General features: G+C 46.9%; 1 protein-coding gene across 1 annotated transcript in view; it reads left to right on the top strand.

Annotated features, from left to right (window-relative positions):
• LOC102560984 (tetraspanin-7) overlaps positions 1 to 18,823 on the top strand; it is a 250,189-nt gene that overhangs the window by 60,330 nt on the left and 171,036 nt on the right. The gene's annotated exons all lie outside the window — the stretch shown is intronic.

Genomic DNA, 18,823 nt, shown 5'->3' with positions numbered 1-18,823 from the left:
GATGATTAGGACTCCAGCTCCTGGAGTCAACAGATGAGACCAGAACCTCAGCTTTAATTTTTTATGTGCTTTAATCTTCATGGATGCAAAGAAGTTGAAAACATGATTCAGGTGTAAGTGAATCCTATCTGAGCCTGTCTAAGTGACAGCTTCCAGGGGTATGAACTGTTCCATTTATCTTAACTCAGAAACCTCCTGCTATGCCCAGGAAGTGCTAGGTTGCAATAGGAGTGGGTCCATGGCTTGGGTCCTCTTCATTTGTCCTTGATGCTAAACTTGGTATTAACCCAAAAGTTAACAAGCAAGTCTGCTGTAAGTATTTACCCTGTTGAATTGCATATCGTCGTTGCAAACTGGCTTGGCTGTCTCAAGTAATAAGTTCCATTTTAAAGGATGAAGCATGGGTGCCAAATAGCATGACCTGTACCATCAGAAGAAAAATAGGTCTAAAATTATCCATTCTCCAGAAAAAATGTGAGCAAAAATGCCCCTGAAAATAATGACATTTATCAATGTTGGCAGGGAAAAAGTCTGGCAAAGAATATATACATATTGTGTGCATATATAGAGAGTGCATTATATAGAGTGCATATATATAGAGTGCATTATGCTAACTGGTTGAAATAATCATTTCTTATTTCGCAGTGCCTTCAGAATACTATAATGTCAGTAATCACCCTTTGTATCCATCAGCGATCTTTGATAGGAACTGGTCTTTTCATATACTGCACTACACTTTGTCTGAGTGCCCTGAATCACTGCCATACAAAGTGGACTGTGTTTTTTACTGTGGCATTGACACCACAAATTAGAGACATTTCTTACTCCTTCCAGCTCACTCACATATGCACCTTTCCCTGCACCCCCGCTTTAAAGTGCAACCATATGTCTTTGAACGGCAGAGAACAGTAGATGAAATACCAAACTGCTTGTAAGAGCAAAAGAATGAAAATGCAGCCCTTTTTGCCTAAACAGATTCTGCTGTTTCACAAAGGAAGTGAACTGATGGCAGTATCTCTCCAGTCACCAAAGTATGCCAGAGCTTTGTATTAAACTAGCAGAACAACTGCACAGAGATTTCTTGGTGAGGCTTTCACACTGGAATATAGGTTACTGCAAATTACTAGCTAGCTCAAATAGCAATTAAGATTCATGCAAGATTTGTCACTAATGGGTTAACATCAGCTGTTTGGAACGGTGTGGTTTTCCCTTTCCCCCCCCACCACCATCAGCGTAGAATTTGGTCACTATCTGAAGACAGGAGGATGGGCCTCTTGATTAGAAGGGGTCAACTTGTATTGTCTTGTGGGGAAAACTGTAGAATTGGCCCTGGAGAAAGACAAATTCTGCAAGGTTGGCCCCACTGAATTTCATGTAGCTTCTCCAATAAGGGAGGCTGGTTCTGCTCTTCCCCACCCACACTCTGCAGAGGAAGCGGAGGGTCCAGCCTCTGAATCATGCAGGAGGATGTTCCAGAGACACGAACCCGTCCAGGAGATGGACCGCTGTGTTCTTGGATTCTTGGCAACACGGTTCAAGTTTAAAGGCATAAGGGGCTCTGCATAAATGAAAATACAGGCGGGACTTCTTGTCCTTTGTGCAGACTTCCCACAGGATGTGAGCAATGATTTACATTCCTGTTGCCATCCTCTTCTTGCCCTTCCCCTTACAACTCCAAGGAGCCATTTATATGAGCTGTTTGCAAGGGCAGGAATGGTAGCACCCTTATTACCTGCACAGAGGGGATTATTGTTATCTGAACTGGTTTTAGCAGGTGGTTCAAAAGCACATTTTGTGTTCCCTGGCAAAGCAAAATGTTCTGAGAAATTGTGCATGTTTCATTCTGGTGATTTCCCCCTCCTTTTTTCTTTCTTTTTTTGCATAAGAAAAAATAAAAATAACCCATAAGTAATGGGCAAACAGGCTTGGGAGGATAATGATATTTATATCACTGCTGAAATGATACAAGTACAATTGAACAGGGACACAGGATAACTTTCTCCTGCTGTTTTCTAAAGGCAGAAACAAAACCTAGACATTTATGGAGAATAAAAAAAAGTGAATCCAAAATGACTATCAGGAAAGCAAGAGATACTCCTTCCTTAACAGCCTGCTGTGATCCTGGCTTTATTTCTGTTGGAGCAAATAGTTTACTTGGCCTTATTCAGCAAGCTTAATTCTGTTTATTTATATTTAATTCCCTGTGGCAATTACTCACCATGCAATGCAGTCTATACCTTTACTCAGTAGTTTCTTATTTAATGAGCTTATTGAGAAGTATAAAGGCTTGGTGTTGCAGAGCATGAGAGTATGTCGCACACAAAAAAGGTAAAAAGTAGTGAGCATAACTGGAAGTCCTGGGAAACACAATCCAAGGGTTGAAGGAGAACTCAAGGATCAGCTATGGCATGTGCCCAGGGATGAGCTGTCGAGGGAGCCCCATGGGAACCCTGCCCCGTATCCCACCAGTCAGCTGATTGGCAGGAAGGGGGGCACTCTCCTCCCAAAGCCCTGGGAGGGTTCCCACCATGGGAGGAGAGCCCCCATCCAGTGCATTGGGAAGTATGCAGGGGGCAGGAGTCAGCTGTGCCACAGCTGCAAGTCTGCCCAGGTTTGGGCAGTTTTGCAGCCAAGGAAGATTCCTGGGGATTAGGAACTGGGCTCAGGGAAGCTGTCCCAAAACCCAGTGCCCAGCCTCTGGATTTCAAATGCCACCCTCTACCCAGTTGGGTGGCAGGGGTAGTGATTATAAACCCCAGCAGCCAGGAACTGGGGCTGAGGAAGCATCCCCACCCAGGTCCTGGTCCCACAGGCTTTAAATACTGCCTGTGCAGCCCACACAGGGATTGAAAAGCTAAGGAGCTGGGACACAGTGTTGGGAAAGCTCCACCCAGCTGCACATTTCCCTGCACTTCAGGCTTTAAATAAGCCCACGTGCAACCTATCTGGGATGCACATAATGTGATTTAGAAGTTAGGGGCTGACTATTGACAGCCTGCCTCCTTCCCAGGTAGGGGAAAGGACGAGCTGTCAAGTAATGGGCTCCCCAGGGTGAGGGAGGCAGGGGGGTGCTACCTACAGCAGAACTGGGTCTGAACCATTGACTGGCCTGCAAACCTAGGACCCCAGCTGGTGCTAAATGGATTGGTAGTGTTCCCGGTAGCCACTCAAGACGCTCACTGCTCCTAAACCAGAGCTGAGTTCATGAATTGAGTTTTACTGCAGGTATGGCTGCTGAAGTACTTGGCCCAAGCTGGCCTGCCTGAGTCGAGTCCCTGACAGACACAGGAACCCCCCAGGTGATAGGGCCCTAGAGCCTTAGCCAGCAAAGACCCAACAGTGCTTGCCTGAGCTATAGCACACTTGTGCCGTGTTGAATAAAATCTGGCACCACAATATGCTAGAGACTCCACAACAGACATCATTTACAAGAGACAGGCTGTCACTGCCTTGCACAGTCCCAAACCCTATGCATGTGCATTGTCCTACATATACTGGCTAACGATCTTGCCATATAAATACAGTTTACAATCTGTGATTATGCAATCTCACACCACACCTTGGTGTCAAATCTGGCGGGGGTCCCTAGGCCCTACAGTAATCATAATGAGTAATTAAGAATGATGAGAATGTACAACAGAACTGCAAGCTACCAATTATTTTGTGACCGCTTTAACTGTTGTTCAGTCAGTAACTGCCCTGAGACCACAGCCTTCACCTCTTATATGGAAGTACTCATGGAGAAGCTCATGGAGAATCACACTTAGAAGTCATGCCAGCAAGCAAGAAATGGGGAGCTTGTGACCTCTTAGAGAGACTGTCTTAAACCCCCACCCTGCCTGCACCGTCCCAGGCTTTCCCCCAGCTTGCTGCTGAAGGGGCAGGAGTGATGCCAGCCCCCAGCCCCTGACTAGCACTCTGAGGCAAAGAGTGGGTGTGCAGTGCATGCATCTGTTACTGATACTGAACTTTTCATTCTCCCTCTCCCTGTCTGCAAACCACAGTGTTTATCAGCCCATCAACAAACCAAAGGCCCCTCTCATTAGTTCAAGCTCTTCTTAAACAGCTTTTTCCAAGGAAGGAATGGAGGGACATTACCAGCTGACCTTTTGATTAGCTCCAAAAAGCCCTAAGTGGACACTGTCCTGTCTGCCTGTGTCTTGTCTGCCTGTCCCAGTGAAATTGGAGACACACAGCACACCTCTCAGCATTAGCTAGCATACCACATGCCTAGGGTCCGTGGGGCTGGCGTCTGTGCTGTGGGAGATGGGAGGGAGGGAGGGAGGGGGGAAGGAATCCTTGTTTGAGCTGCGAGGGAAGCCAGGCAGACCCTGCTGTGCCTGCAGTCTCCCCCAGTGCTCTGGCTAGGGAGCAGAGAGGCAGGGCCGGCCTGTTCTCTGGAGCAGACAGCACAGCCCAGCTCAGGGCTGCAAAGCATCTGGGGTGCTGGGGGAGTCTGGTTTAACTTAAACCAGGAAGGGGTCTAGGACAGACATTGCATAAACCAGTTTGACCCAAACCAGTTAAGTTTGATACTACATTCAACCAAGTTTACCTTAAACCAGTTTCAGCCATTTTGAAATTTGTTTATGTGCACTGAACTTATGTTCTGTTACAGGTTTAAACCAGTTTCTGATTACTTAAACTGCTTTATGTGTAACGTCTGTCCCTAGCCAGAGAGCTTAAGCCTTGATGTAATTCCAGCAACTGAGAGACGCCCAGCAGGCCTAGGAAAAACTTCACAGTTGGGGTGTCCAGACTGTGGAATAAACTCCCTCCAGAGGTGGTGCAATCACCTACCCTGGACATCTTCAAGGGATTGAAGGGGAGCTGGACCTGATGATCTTGTGAGGTCCCTTCCAGCTCCTTACAATGTATGAATCTAGGAATAAAGCTGAAGAGGAGTCTGTGAGAGCACAGGAAGAGTTCCCTCCCCTCCCTTTCCTGGGTTTAGCAAACTTAGTTCCTCTTCCATGCTTCTTAAATGGTGAAATCAGGACTCACTAGGTGGGAAATTCTGGAGTGAGACCAGCAGGAAGTGCAACTAGTCTCTGGCTGGGAAGTTAGTGTTACTCCAGTAGTTGGAGAAACATCAACATTTGATGGGAGAATTAAAATGATCTTGCTAGGTGTGACCTGGTTGCTTCCTTTCTACAAAAGAAGGATCTGTCTTCCTCCTAGGTCTCTCTCCCTGCAGTGGAAAAAGGAACTTTCCTATGGTGTCTTCTCTCCTTGTACCCTATTGTGGGGTTTGGAGTCAGTGGTCCGCAGAAGGCACCAAACCACCCTTCAATGTGAGTAGCATATCTCCGCACTTCTGTTAGCCTGGCTCCGAATGTGCCTCAGGACAGAAGACTTGTATACAGGTCTGTTTTTCTCCTTTGCCCCGTTCTCTTCTTTATGCCATATCCCAGTCACACAACATGTCAATTTGCTGCCTAATGTGTACAGACAGCCACCAGAAATGGTAAGCTTCCTGTACTGTTTTGATCCACTTTAATCACTCCCTCTGTCAGTAAAGAAAAGAGACCAGAGGGTAAAGAGCAGTACAGAAAGAAAACGTACAGGTGGAGACAAGTCTGAGATTTGCAGCCACCCACCAACCCACTCACCCACCCACCCATGCACCTCCATTTTAGCTAAATGTATCCTACAGGGACTAACTTGAAATATTCATGCTGCAGAATAATCTACAGGAACTAACTTTTGCTTTTTAATTCCTTAAATCCTAACTGTGTAATTGGAACCCATATAATGCTGTGTCAGTATGTTCTAGAGAAAAAAAAAACTATTTTAACAGAATATACACTGGAAAAAAGATTAAAGGTGACAGTTTTGGCTTTTGCGCTTTACCAGGCATTGGGAAAAATTGTACATTTTTAGCTGAAGAGAAGAGAAACTGGGAAGCCAGTGTACAGAGATGAGAAGAGATGAAAGCAGCAGAGAATGAAGAGGAGGAAGTCAAAGAGGGAAAAGTGGGTGGGTGAGATATGAAAAGGTCAGATGACTTACTAGGAAGGAAAAAGGATCAAAGGGTAAGAAGCCAAGTACTGGAAGAAAGGATGATAATTTTCAGCAGCTGGGGAGAAGACTGGAATACAGAGGTAATAATGGCGCACCGTTGGAAGGAAAGACTGAAAGGAACTAAATCAAAAAATGAGTAAAACAGAAGTAGTGGAGGAGACAGCAGAGATAAAGCTAAATGGATGAGTCGGCATCATTTAGATCAGGGGCCTTTGGGCAGTAAAAGTATAAAAATAGTAATTGTGTTGGCTTTGGCTGTGTGTAGTAAATGTTTGAAGTCCTTTTGGACAGGCACACAGAGGAGTGAGCCTTTCCTCACCAACCTGCACAATAAAGGATGCTGAGTAAAGAGGCTGAAAGCAATTAGCACAGCTAATTGTGGTAGTGTTCTCTGACTATTGGCCTGCCCAGCATTTCCTGCAAAGCACAGTTTGTAAAACAAGAAACACGCAAGTAATTGTGGGTAATGTGGTAAGGGCCTGAAGGAAAGGCTAATGGAAAGAGTTAACCTTTATAACTTCAAGGTCCCACAGGATCAGAAATGGGGCAGGAAAGGAGTCAGAGTAAGTTACTTTGTCCACTGACTGTTATTTTATCTGTAGGTTTCCTACAAATCTTCTAAACTGCTTTCTGCTATATCCCGATTTTCAAGTTCATTGAAGGATGTTGGTACCAGCCCTTTGGATCTTACAGTAAGTAGAACCCATAGATTACCTCGTGTCATTTTCCTAGATGTTGAGTTGGTTCAGTCATATTTGAAAGTGAAGTACCCACGCTATCAGGATGTGAAGGACCATATAGCCTCGTGAGGTCCCCTCTAGCTTCCCTTTTTTATGATTCTATGAACACAACTCTTCCTGTCATTGAAGGCTTCTTCTTTCCTCCACTTACCCCAGTTTTCTACTGGTTCAGCTCCAGCTGACTTCAATGGAGTCATTCCTGAGTTGTATCACTCTGAGAGGACAGTCAGGCCCCAGGAGGTAGTAAGAGCGGTCAAGGTTTATTTTGTCTAACTATTGTCTGAACCCAGTGCATTAAGGAACCTAATAGCTCGCTCATGCCTCTAATTTTTATGATTAAAGAACAAATCCACAATGCTCTGGCAGGGACACAGAGGGCTCTCTGGAGAAAAAAGGAGAGTGCCAAGTGAGAAAGCTTATTGTTTTAGAGGACAGGCTTGGTTCACTCAGTCATAATTACTGGTGAGAGCCAGCCTGTTTTCAATGAACTGAATAACAGTTTAAAAAGATGTGGCTTTCCTGCCATTAACATGAATGACAACAGACCTCTATTTTTTGTCAAAGATTTTTCTCCACTGGGGAAAAAAGAATTACTGGAATTAGATTTTCTTCCCAAATATTGTTCTTTTGATGGAATAAATTAACTGGAGCTCAGTCCACAGAAGGACCCCATACACACTCAAAATGCCAAGGCTATTGTTTCAGTTTCTATAAGATCCTCTAGCATCCCCAGGGGATTCTTTTATAGGAGCGTGTTGCCGCAATTTTGAACATGCCCCAAAACAACAGAACGCGAGCGGTTGTTTTTCACTGGAAGCCTTGTTGCTTGAGACATTTAAAGCAAAACGCGAGAAATTGACAGAGAACCATTCATCCTAGGGTCAAGGGGAATGTACTGGACTGAGTCTCTGCTCTACTAGGACCCTTTATGTATGTGGTTCTCAACCTTTTTAGACTCAAGGCACCCCTCATGCAGGATTGTCAACCCAAGAACCCTTTTTTTACTGACAATCTGCAAACTTTTTACTGACAGCTAAACTTTTTTATTTTCAGATGTTTTTACACATATATGTTTTACATAATGTAAATATAACTTATCTGTCAGGCCCAGGCCTGGTTGAGAATCGCTGCTTTATACCTTTCTGGAGGCTGTAAAGTGAGAGAAAACAGCCCACTGGCAGCATCCCCTGTGTAGGAAGCCTTCCTCTCCAACGTAAAGCTGTTGGGGCAGATTATTTCCAGTTCACTTTCAGTCCCTATTGTAAGAAGACTATCAGGTGGGATGCTAACTTGCAATGGGAGGGACAGGGTATGGCTAGAGCACATTAGAAACAGAGGACGGCAAATGGCATTGTAAAGCTGGAGCAACCATGAGACTTGTTGTTATCAGATGCTCCCTTTGGCCAAAGGGTGGTGCAATACAAGGAGTGTAAAGGTGGTATAATGTTGTCTTTGTCCCCACATCTCTTATGCTCTTTGCCTGCATTTGTCACAGGGACAGACTAATTGTGAATGGGGGTGGGATGTGTCTTTTCCATCTATATTTTCCAACCTTCAGTATGACTGCAGCATTTTGTTGCACTCTATTGAATGGCTCCTTTCACATGAGCTGGCATCTACAATGCTCACAAATAATTTATGAAACAAATCTTTGCTTTACAAGCATAACCATCAGGAAGATCATTTAGGTTTTCTAGGATTAGGAATATTTCACAAACCAAAATGTTGCCAAATCTTTCACTCACACGCACCAACAGTTTTGGGCTGTTTATCTTGTAAACTTTACAGCTTTAAAATCACAGTCTCATTTTGTTGTAATCTGACATATAGTTCTTCCTTTTTTGTTTTCCTGCCTCCTCCCTGCTTGACATCTTTCGTTCCTTTTCTAAAATAAAAAACCTGAGTGGGGGAAAAAAAAGTGCAATTGTATGTGCTCATTAATCCCTCTGATTCTAATTATACCCAGGGCAAGATAATTGTGGTTTGAACTCAAGGCTGGTTTTACAGGTCTCATTGAATTTTAAAATATGTTTCTGACAAATGGTTTTAATTAGATTCAAGTGATGGTGCTGCTATTTTGGGGAACCTAATCTTCACAAGCTATTTGTCCGTGAAGGTTCAAAAGTAAAAAAGATACAAATATGCAGAAACTTTAGAGAAACTCTTTATTCCCAGAAAGAACTGCTCTAAAAGCAGTGAATAGTGCATCTTAAATGTTCATTGATGGGTTTTTATGTTCACAGTTATGATAATGTCAGAATTCAAAAGAACACAGAAAGGAGCTTGGACTTCTTTGTTATAGCCAAAATCTTCGGAGAATGATTCATATTCAGATACTTTAAACTAATGTAGATTTATGAAGTCTTAACACAGTGGGCCATATGCTTTCTTGGGAAGCCGGGCTCAAGGGTGATGAGTATGATTCGAACCTATACTACAAAGTGTCTGACGCGTGTTTGACTGCAGAAGGGAAAAATGCCTATATGTTAAACTACCATAGCAATTTGAAACCCTTACAGGCATCAGTGTACAGGGTTCAGATCCAAAACCCAGTGAAATCAGAAGACATTTTTTCTGACTTCAACAGGCATTGGCTCAACGCCAAGAGCTGCAGTCAATTCATCCAAGAGTCTAACAAGGGGGATGGACAGTAGCATAATAACAAGAATCAATTGAAGGAAGGGCTCTGTTATGTGATATCCATGACCACTGACAAAAATAGCAATAGGGCCACATTGCCCTCTCTTGTGAACAAATCTCTAGGGGCCCTTCTACATGTTATGTGTTGCTTAGATGCACATCATGAAATGGCAGCAAAAATCGCCATTTCACTAGCTTAGTCACGTGTGAAAATACACACTGACGTCTTTTTATTGTGGTAGATTCAGTTTATCATGGTTAATTAAACTGCCTCCAACATGTTTTATTTTTAGCGTGGTCAATCGCTCCAGCAGTGTTGTTTTTATCGTGGTAGTTTTGCAACGTGTAGTCTCACACACAGGCAAAACTGCCGTTACCCCTGTTCTGCCACGATTTCTCCACCAGCTGCTGCTTGGGGTCAGTCATGAATCCATGCAGTTGTTGGTGCCTGGCCACTACACACCAGGTGGAATGGAGGCAGTTCAAGATTCAGGTGAATTAAAAATACTTTTGTTGGACTGAAACCTTTTCCACTTAGTACATTTCCTGTTAGTGCATAACACTGGGGCACCGGGGGGACTTTGGGGGGTGTGCTCACCCATGGGCCCACCAAAGTCCCAGCTGAAGACAGGACTCTCTCCCCAACCCTGCTCTCTGCTGACAGCTCACTGCTTCAGGGCACTGTTGGTGCAAGCACACACCACTGGGGCACTGTCGGGACTTTGAAGGGTGCCCACCCAGGAGACCACCAACCTTTGGCCAAGTGCCTCTTTGAAAGCACAAAAAAAAGCTTCTCTCAGCACTAGACAAACTTTCTCCTTCACAGATGTAGGATGTCCCATGGGCTCCCTACAATGTTGCCTTTCTCTACAAACATCTGAAGTCGCTTCACCCAGCAGCCAACAATTTTTTTCAGTCTTCAAATCAGGGATTCCCCTGGCCACCCCAAACAGTTCCCCAAGTGATGGAAGGCAAAGGTAGCACCCCACACCGATTTAGGGCAGTGATGGGGCAAGCACACGCCACTGGGGCACTGCCGGGACATTCAGGGGTGTCCACCCAGGGGACCATCAACTTTGGCCAAGTGCCTCTTGGAAAGCAAAAAACCCCCCAACCAAAACACCTACTTCTCTCAGTGCTAGAAAATCTTTCTCCCACACCGGTGTAGGGTGTCCCATGGGCTCCCTACAATGTTGCCTTTCTCTGCAAGCATCTCAAGTTACTTTACCCAGCAGCCAGCAGTTTTTTTCAGTCTTTGAATTAGGGGCTCCACTGGCCACCCCAACAGGCCCCGAAATTATGGGAGGGGGGAAAAAGAGGGTATGTCAGGAGTCCAAACCAAAAAAATCCCCACATCTCACCCCAATTCCCCCCTACACACACCTCCCCATATGGCTTATGCTGGCTGCCTGAGCTCCACTCGGGGCTGGAGTTGAGTGCTGGCCAAGCCAGCCTTTCATGTTTCCCCAAAACAGCACCTCTCCTTTGTGCCTCTGGTCCCCGAGGTCCCCATACCATGCATCCCGGCTTTCTCTGACCAGGGTGATTGCTGCAAGCCTACAAAGATGCTTCGCCCAGCAGCCAACAGTTTCTTTTGGTCTTTGAAATAAGGACTACACTAGCCACCCCAACAGTCCCCGAAGTGATGGGAGGGAGAAAAAGTGGATACCATGTAGATTTACCTGGGAGAGCACCAGGGGAGGGCACCCAAAAATGCTTCGCTGACCGGCAGAAAAGATGAACTTTTGCGGGGTTGTGATTAGTGGCCTGTGCAGGGAGAGTGTTCAAACCCCCACGTCTCAGCCCAAGCGCCCCCCCTCTCAAACTGTTTATGGTCACTTATGCTGGCTGCCTGGACTCCCCTCCAGGCTGGAGGTGAGGGCTGGCCAAGCCAGCCTTTTACATTTCTCAAAAAGAGCACCCCACCTTTGTCCCCCTGGTTCCCAACGTCCCCTAGCATGCATGCCGGCTTTCTCTGGCCAGGTGATCGCTACAAGCATCCAAAGCTGCTTCACCCAGCAGGCAACAATTTCTTTTGGTCTTCGAATTAGGGGCTCCACTGGTCACCTCAGCAGCCCCCAAAGCAATGGGAGGGGGAATAAGTGGTTATGCCAGGGGAGGGGGCAGGTGGGGTATGGGTAGGCTGGGGATCACTGCCTGCTAAAGGTGTCTTCAGTGTTTCCATGGTTTCCAGTTGTGTTGCTTGAGGGAAAATGGCAAGCATCTTTGCAGTTGTGTTTTTAAACGATGAATGATTCTGCATGGACAAAAGGGTTTATAAAAACAAAAAACCCTTGTTGGTGTGCCCTGAAATGAACCACGCAAGTACATTTCTCGGGAAGAGCACCCAAAAATGCTTTGCTGGCCTGTGCAGGGAGGGTGCTTCCCAAAAAGAGCACCCCTTTGTCCCCCTGGTTCCCAAGGTCCCCCTAGCAGGCACCCCGGCTTTCTCTGCCCAGGGTGTTTGCTGCAAGCATCCAAAGACGCTTTGCTCAGCAACCAACAATTTCTTCTGGTCTTTAAATTAGGGGCTCCGCTGGCCACTCCAACAGTTCCCAAAGTGATGGGAGGGGCAAAAAGTGGATACCATGTAGATTTGTCGGGGACAGCACCAGGAGAGAGCACCCGAAAATGAATAGCTGGGTGAACGGAAGAAAATTTGCAAGGGTGGGGAGGAGTGTAACCGAAAGCTAGGGGTGTGTGAAATGGGCTGTATTTGATTCGGATTTTCCCCAAATTGGGGACAGTGATTTGATTTGTTGATGCGGATCACTGTCACCGATTCAATTTGGGTGAATCTGAGTTTGAAGATTCGATGCTGATTTGGAGAATCAGCGATTTGGCCATGGACACAGCTTTAAATGTTTTTTCTACATATCTCGAGGTACCAGGCATGGCTCGTGAACATGGAGCATCCCACAGGAGTGGGGGGGGGGGGGGGGGGGGGCCACCACATGCTTAGCGGTGAACCCGGAAGTGGACCAGAAGTACTTCCCCATCCGCCAGGGAGCGTGCAGGAGCCCCCACCCCCCAGCTCGGCGATCACCGAGACCCAGGCAGCACCAGTTGCCGAGCCAGGGGAGCACGGGGAGGCCCCCTGGTGCTCTCTTTGGCGGACTCAGAAGTGGACTGGAAGTGTTTCTGGTCCACTTCTGGGTCTGGTGCTGAGCGTGCTGGGGAGCCCCCTCGATCCCATGGGACGCTCCATCTGCCCCAGCATTGCAGCATTCAGGAGCTGCCTGGTACCTAGAGGTATGTAGAAAAAACATTTAAAGCTGTTTCTATGTCCAAATCTCCGAATCTTTCCGAATCTCTCCAAATCAATTCGGAGGGTTCCGATTCAATGTGGAGAGATTAAAGGGTCTCCTGATTCGATTCAGATGCGGAGATTCGGCCACCGAATCAGGCCGAATCTCTGCTAAATCCAATCAGGGACCAAAGCTTTGCACAGCCATACCAAAAGCCACCTGAAAAAAATAAACCAAGCACTAAATACATTCCTAAACTGCCCCTTGCTGTAATTTAGTACTAGGAGGTCAAGAGGATAAAATTGTTATGAGGTGCCCCCTCCTGTCTTTTAGCAGTAATAGCATATTAACCAATTCTGAGTCTTAACTGCGCTATGTGACATAAATGTAATGTCGTTTGCTGTGGCACATTGCAAGAGTGAAATAAACCTAGGAAATATCTTTATCTAGAGAAACCCGATAACGTGTACAAGCGCCCCAGGCAATGAACTCCGTGAGTTTTGTCTCTGAGTAGGAGAAATGTAGGTTAAGTTTGCAGGTGGATGGCTGGGGTCCATGGGAAGGGATATTCCTAAATCCATGGATGCTGACGCTGCCTGCAGAAATATCTCCTGACTCCAGAGACATCCATTCCTCAGACATCATGGCTTCTGCTATTTACTGACTATGTCCTCCTTTCCGGTTTCAGTTGCTGATGTGGAAGGGGGTCCAGAAGGAGTTAATGCAGTTCTGGATTACCTTCCCAGATAATTTTTGTGATAAAATCCAGGCAGATAAAATCTTATTCAGCACTACCTCAGTGTCGCAGAGGTGGTTGGCGAGACGCTTTTTAATGTGAGTTCCTGCCTACATGATTAAAGTATTGAGAAAAAAAATGCCCGGGTGCTGATATTTCTCATCCCTGTCTTCTGCCTAAAGGCAAATTATTTTTAGACTGTTTGGATAAAATTAAGTTTGGCCTTTTCGGGATCTGTCAAGGTGTCAAAGGTATTTTCAAGATACTTTATTCTTCTCTTTTTTTATTCCTTTTATTACTTGTATACCCTGAAAAAAGGGGACTTAAATGTCATATCTGGCAAGTGGATTGTCCTCAGCAAAGATTGAACGTTCTGATCATTTAATAAACACAATTAGTTCGGAAATAAAGCAGTTAGGATAAATAAACACAGCGTGTTGTTCAGTGAGCTATTTTGCCCATGCACTCAGGGCTGCGTCCTGTAAAAGGCACTGAGTCCTCCCAGTTATGACTGAGACATTCAGCAGGACTTGAGAGAGCGCCACGCTTCCAGGAGGTGCTCATCCTGGGTAGGATAGCCAGAGAGGATGCAAATATCTGTGGTAGACGTATGGTTTAATCTTCAGAGTGGTCTCTGCACGCAGCTTATTGTTCTGTAAAAATGTTCAAAGGGCGCAGGCTACGCGCCCACCTGGAGAGGATTGTCCACCGGCCCATTACCCCTCGGACTGGCACAGATGCTCAGGGGAAGTTAATGAAGTCAGACTCAGCTGGTCAGATCCTCCAGCAAAATAAGAGTAGTTGCAGGAAATGGGAACAAAGAAGGTAGCAGGGCTGAGATGGCACCACAGGCTGAGCTTCCAGTGGCTCTGATTTCTAGAAATGTCCTTTGCATGGCACAAGGGAATACAGTCTTCTGGACATGCATGCCAGCTACCACAAAGATGGCTTATTTTATTTTACCTTTGCTCTTCTATCCAGTGAATCACTGCCTTGTCGCCTTAACTCTGCATTGTTCCCTGAATTCCCCCAACTTTAGACATGGTACCTGAAGGGGGTTCAGCAGATCGGACTATGTTTCAATTGAACACCAAGGATTAGACCAGAAGCAGCCAACTAGACTCTTAAATGGATCTTAGGCAAAACGTAGGTGCCTAATTCACAAAATGATCCAAATTGAGCTTGTTTTATTGACCATAAAACCCCTGAGGGGTTTAAATACATTAGGAGTAGCAACAGGACAGGAGCAGGGGCAGAAAATGCTGGACGTCTCCTATTCACTCACTCCCTCGGCATCTGCTCTGCCCTTGTGGGAGAGATACTGCAGGGCTGGATGGACCTCTGGCCTGACCCAGTACATGGCAGCTCTTATATTTTCATTATATGCTTCCATTTTGGGATTAAATGGTCCCTAGGCTAGATGCCCAGCAGGGATCTGGTTCAAGCTGTCAAGTGGCTGACTTCCACTGTGATCCAGGTTGCAGCTGGAAGAATTTCAAGTCTACCTAAATCCCCAGCTGGTAGCACGCCTGACACTTGTTAGACCCAGGATGTCTTGAGGGTTTTTATTTTATCCTAAGTATAAGAGAAGACAAAGGAAGTTCTTCCAAACATTACACAGGTTTATTGCGATGTTATCAGTCAATCAATAATAATCAAGCAATAATAATCAAACAATCAATCAAGCAATAATGAGAGCAGCTACCTACAGCAGAGAATACATGAAGACACTCACTGCCAGACAGTGAGGTTGCAGGTCCCTCCGAATCCATCCTCAGGGTTTGATGCGAGTCTAGGGTTACCATACATCTGGGTTTTCCCAGGCATCTCCTCTTTTTAGATCCTCTAATCTCGGTCCAGGCGTTTTTTTTAAATATGCTCAAATGTCCGGGTTTTTGGTCAGCTCAGCTTCAAAGTTTTCCTGCTGCTTCTCAGCTTGCCCTGGAAAGGAGCTGCTTGGGGCTGGGGACAGAGCAATTGGAGACAGGGCGCACGCAGATGTGGCTGGCTTGTAGCCAGGCAGGGGGGTGGGAGCAGCCTGATAGCTGGGTATAAGTAAGTCCATGGGAGGCAGGGGATGTGTGTGTGTGTGTGTGTGTGTGTGTGTGGTGGGAGGGAAGGGAAGGGAAGGGAAGGGAAGGGAAGGGAAGGGAAGGGAAGGGGGTCCAGGGCTGCAGCAGGGTGGGGGAGGCCCTGCCTCTCCAGTGGGGGAAGGGGGCAGGAAGGGGGAGCCCTTCAGAGCCAACAGGGAGCTGCACGGCTGGCCCAGCAACACCGAGCCTGGTGCTTGTGCTCGCAGGGGCAGGGCTGGGGGGAGCAGGGGACCGCGGGTTGGGAATCAGGGACACTGGCAGCACTTGGGAGGCTGTGGCTTGGGAGTGAAGGGCACCGGGGGGGGGTCATGGGACAGTGGGTCAGGAGTGAGGGGCACTAGCAGGGATGTGGAGGCTCCAGTTTGAGAGTAAGGGGCACCAGCATGGCCCAAGGGGGCAGGGTAATGCAGTCTGGGAGTAAGGGGCACTGGCAGGACCAGGGTCTGTGGGTTGGGAGTGAGGGGCAGCAGAATGGACAGGGGTAACCCATGCCAGACTCCCACCACCTCTGTCTTTGTGTGGGGGTTTATACAGTTCAGGTTCAGATTTCTGTATTCCCTCCAAGATAAAGATCTCTTGGCCAGCTCAGTAGGGAGCAGGGAACCTGAGTCGTGGCCTGTGACCATTGTCCTTTCCTAGGGTTGCCTTATTAGTATTGGGTGTGATCACTGGCCTATGCATCTCAACTCTTGAAACTGTCCCTCACAATCCACTTCTGTCACATGCTAGTCATTGTGATTCGGACTGAACTGCTTCTAGGACCACAGCATCTGGGAGGAGGAATGTAGTGACGTACCTAGCACCGCAAAACCGGGGGAGCGGTGGTCGGGACTCCCCAACACACTGGTGGCTCAGGACCTGCTCAATTCACGACTTTGTGGAAATTGCAAAATCACACATTATCTGTGAAATTGGGCAATGTCCTGGAAATCTGTGAAAAACCACAAACTTACTAAAAATAAAATGCCGGAGCATGAAAGGAAGTAGCCAAGATGGCTGCCACCCCTACCTCTCACTGCTGATTGGCTGAGGCTGCCTATCATGAGGCCCCGCCTTGCTTTACAAATCATTGGTAAGGGGCAGGGTTGCATGGTGAACAGCCCTCTCAGCCAATCAGTGACAAGGGACAGGGCCACTGGGCCCCTCAGCCAATCAGAGGTGTGTGGAGGGCGGTGGCATCTGCCACAATAAGTCCATGAAACCGAGGGCTGCATCCAGAATCTGGCCACGAAATCAGCTGCCTGCCTCCTTGATTGGGGTAGGTCCCACTGATGGCACTGAGTTCAGTACAAAGTGCAGCAGCCGTGGGCACCCTTTGAAAACACATTTGGTGGGGCTGGTGCCCACCTTTTGAGATACAGCATTTGCTGTGGAAGCAGGAGGGCCAAGGGAAGGCAAATTCACATTGCCAGCTTCCCGGAGAGTGCCCTACTCATCAGACTCTAGATCATAGGAAGGTCTGGCTGGAAGAGAGTTCACAAGGTCATCTAGGCTAGCTCCCCACCCAAGAAAGGATCATCCCCAAGTAAGCCATCCCAGCTAGGTGTCTTTCTAACCTGTTTTGAAAGTTTCCAAGGATGGAGAGTCACAGCTTCTCTCGGTAGCCTGTTCCAATACTTGACCATTCCCATAGTCAGAAAGTTCCTCCAAATCTCTTATCTACATTCCCTCTGCTAAAGCTTGAGACCATTGCTCCTAGTCCTGTGGCCACAGAGAAAAGCCCATCTCCATTTTCTCAATAATCACTCTTCAAGTATTTGAAGACTTTTGTCAAATCTGACCCCCCCCGGGTCTCCTCTTGTCCAGACTAAACAGCCTTTATTATTTCAGCCTGTCCTCATACATCATGTCTCCCAGGCCCCAAATCATTTTTGTTACTCTGCACTGGATTTTTTCCAATCCATGTCCATGTTCTGCTTGAAATGTAGGGCCCAAAACTGGACACACGACTCCAGGTGAAGCCTCACCAGTGCTCAATAGAGTGGAAGAATCACTGCCCGTGATTTGCAAGTGATAGTCCTGTTAATACAAACCAGCATGTTGTTGGCCTTTTTGCAACAAGTGTAAACTGTTGGTTCATAATCCACTTATGGTACACTGTCGCCCCCAGATCCTCCTCTGCGGTACTGCTGCCTAGCTAGTCATTCCCCAGGCTGTATTTATGCATGCAATTATTCCATCCGAAGTGCAGGACTCTGTAACTCACCAGATTGCAGACCATTTCTCCAGCCTATTCAAGCCGTTCTGGATCTTAGCCCTACTCTCTGGAGTATTTATGCCTCCACCCACCTTAGTGTCATTTGCAAATTTGCTAGGCATGAGCTCAATCCCATCATCCAAATCATTAATGAAGATGATGAACAACACGGGACCCAGGACAGACCCTTGGGAACCCCATTTGATACCTCCACCCAACTAGTCATTGACCCATGGATGACTCCTCCTTGAGCACAATGATCCAATCAGTTAAATATCAACTAGGATTGTGCAAAGCTTCGGGTGCTGATTCGATTCAGACAAGATTCAGCCCGATTTGGGAGTCGAATCTCCGAATCCAAATCGAATCAGGAGACCAATAAAAAGGTTTGAATTGATTTGAAGCTCTCTGAATTGATTTGGAAAAGATTCAGAGAGCTTTGGAGATTTGGGCAGTCCCCGCTCGCTGCTGCAGAGAGCTGGACTCAGACTCTGTGCTGGTAAGTAGGGGGCGGAGAGGGGGGAGGCTGGAGAAAGGGGGAGGGGACTATGTGGGGACCCCCACCAGGCCCCATCCCTGGTCTGCTTTCCCAGCCCTGTCAATGGCTGCCCCACCTGGTCCCAGCTCCTGGTTCTTTAAGAAAAAATAAAACAAAACAAAACTCACTCACTAGCTGCTGAAGTGGTCATCGGGGTTCCTGGGGGTTCGTGGCAGAGCCCCCCGTGCAGCGCAGGGCAGTGGGGGGGCAACAGGGATTGCCCCCCTCCTGGCAACATCTGGTGAATGCAGGGCTTTTTTTTTTTTAAAGTGCTGGGATGCTGGGGCCATGAGGGGCAGCCATTGGCAGGGCTGGGAGAGTGGGCGGGGATGAGGCCTGTTTGATTCAGAGATTTGGCAGATTTGGCGGTGGCCGAATCTCCGAATCAGACTCGTCCGAATTGATTCGGGACAGTGATTTGAATCACTGAATTGAATCACAGTCTCCCAAATCGGCCGAATCCGAAGTGAATGCTAGCTGCTCTGCACAGGCCTAATCTCTACCTTATGGTACTTTCATCTACTCTGTATTTCTTCACCTTGTTAATAAAAGTTTTGGCAGATAATGTCAAAATCTTTGTTAAAGTCAAGGCATACCACATCCAGTG

The sequence above is a fragment of the Alligator mississippiensis genome, chromosome 4 (genome assembly GCF_030867095.1).
Source record: "Alligator mississippiensis isolate rAllMis1 chromosome 4, rAllMis1, whole genome shotgun sequence".
Lineage (NCBI taxonomy): Eukaryota > Metazoa > Chordata > Crocodylia > Alligatoridae > Alligator > Alligator mississippiensis.
The sequence above is the reverse complement of the archived record's forward strand: the minus strand, read 5'-3'. Positions and strand labels throughout refer to the sequence as shown.